A 2,513-nucleotide genomic window follows, 5' to 3' on the forward strand; every position below is an offset into this window, starting at 1 on the left:
CTCTCAGGGAGGAGTGATAGGGAATGGCAAAGGATACACCGACAAAGGAGATTAATCAGAACTGACTTTGACAAGTACTGTGGCAATTGGACAATTAAAACAGACATTCGGATGGCGGGGAAGAAGAACAAACTGGGGAGGAGGGTGGAGAGAATGGTGAGGCAATGAAGGAGTGAAAGCCCAGAATCCCTGTGCATGTTCATTGAAACTAATAAAATTTAATAATAATAAAAAAATGCACAAAAGACATGGAAAGAATTTTCACAGAGGAAGATATTTTAATGCAAACAGACACATGAAAAATGCTCTAAATCACTGGCAGTAAGAGAGAGGCAAATCGAAATTACAATGTGGTGCCATCTCATTTCACTAACAGTGGCAAAGTTTAACAGGACAGTTATTAATTGATATTGGAGAGAATGTTGCAATCAAGGAACTCTTTTACATTGCTGGTGGGATTGTAAAATGATATAACCATTCTGGAAGGCAGTTTGGCGTTTCCTCAACAAGTTGAACATAGAAATTCCATATAACCCAGCTATTCCACTACTTGGAATATTCCCTGAGAAAATTAAAACTGATGTGCAAACGATGATTTGTACACCAGTTTTTGTAGTAGCATTATTCACCATTCCAAGAACTTGGAAACAGCCCAAATATACAACCGCAAACAAATGGATTGAGAAATGTTGGTAGAGCCACACAATGGAATACTATGAAGCACGCAGGAGTAATGATTTTTTAAATTATTACCTAACTTGGGAGGGACTAGAGAACCTAATTCTGAGTGAACTAACTCAGTCCCTCAAGGATAAATATTGTATAAAATCATTATTGTGGAATGAATATAATAAGGATCCAAGAGGGTTGGGAAAGAGGAATGAGGATGTGTGTGGGAGAGGTAGATTAATCACTGGGTGTTACAATTTGATGGGGGAAGGGGGAGGGAAATTGAAAGAATTTGATCCTCAAAATTTGTAAATAAATTAGTATAAAATAAAACAAAAAATCTTACCCTCTAAGAAGAGAGACTTGATTTCACCCTCTCCAAGACAGACTATTTTTCTTCACAGTCTATGGTATGTTCAGGACTCTTCTCAAGCTCCACAACTCAAAGGCATTGATTTGTCTTCTGTTAACCATAGCCATTGTCTAGATCTCTGAAGCGTAGCAAAGAATTTTTAAGACCATAACCTGGATTAGGCGCATCTTAGTCTCTCAAGTGACTTCATAGCTCTTTAGAACTTTGGAGCAGTTTCTGACAGCAGACTTTCCCAATGTAATTCATCATTTAATTTCCTGACTGCTGATACCAAGAGTGTTGATTCTGGAGCCAAACAAGCTGTAATTGCTAACAACCTCAATCTCTTCACCATCTATCATGATGCTGCCAATTGGCCCAACGATTGAGCTTCAATCTTTATTGAAGACTATAGTCCTTGACCTTCTGCAACAAGTACTTCAGGTCTTCTTTAATTTCAGCAAGCAAGATTGTGCCTATCCTAGGTTGTTGATGAGTCATCCTCCAATCTTGATGCCATATTTCTCCTGATAAAACCCTGCTTCCCGAATAATCTGCATACAGATTCATAAGGTATGGGGACAGGATGAATCCCTGACACACTCCCTTCCTGTTTTTTAACTATGCAGTGTTTCCTTACTTTGTTCTTAGGACAGGTCCTGCTCCGAGTATAGATTTCACATGAGCACAATAAAGTGTTCTGTATTTCCCATTTTCCTCAAGATTACCTACAGTTTGTGTTGTGATCTACACAGTCAAATGCCTTTATATAGTCAATGAATAGCAGACATTATTCTGATACTTTCTGATTTCTGCCAAGATTCATCTCACATTGGCAATAATATCGCTAGTGCCCCAACCTTTTTCTAAACTCAGATTGTATTTCTGGTAGTTCTCTGTCAATGAACTGTTCAACTCTTTTCTGGATAATATTCAGCAGGATTTTGCTAGTGTGTGATATTGCTGATATAGTTTAATAATTTCCATACTCTGTGGTCATTCTTTATTGGAATGGGAATAAATATTGATCTCTTCCAGTGAGTTGCTCAAGTAGTTTTCCTCCAGGTTTCTTAGTACAACTTAGTGAGTATATCCAGGGCAATATCTGTTTGTTGAAATATGTCAGTTGATATTACATCAATTCCTGGAGTTTATATTTTGCCAAGTCCTTCAGAGCAGCCTGTATGTACTTCCTCTTTCATCACCATTACTTCTTCATCATATATTGTTTCTTTAAATTCTTCTGTTATATATATTTAAATTAAGATTTCACTACATTAAGATAATACATTTTGAGCTATTTTATTTGATCATATTTTTTTTGTATATGACATGGCAAAAAATAAGGCTCCAGGAATAGATGGTATACCAATTGACATATTTCATTTAACAGATGCTGCCCTGGATGTGCTCAACAAGTTGTGCCAAGAAATCTGGAGAACGACCACTTGGCCAACTGACTGGAAGAGATCGATATTTGTTCCTATCCCAA

Source organism: Elephantulus edwardii, unplaced genomic scaffold (genome assembly GCF_000299155.1).
Source record: "Elephantulus edwardii isolate Elephantulus edwardi_28Jun2011 unplaced genomic scaffold, EleEdw1.0 scaffold00013, whole genome shotgun sequence".
In the NCBI taxonomy this organism is placed as follows: domain Eukaryota; kingdom Metazoa; phylum Chordata; class Mammalia; order Macroscelidea; family Macroscelididae; genus Elephantulus; species Elephantulus edwardii.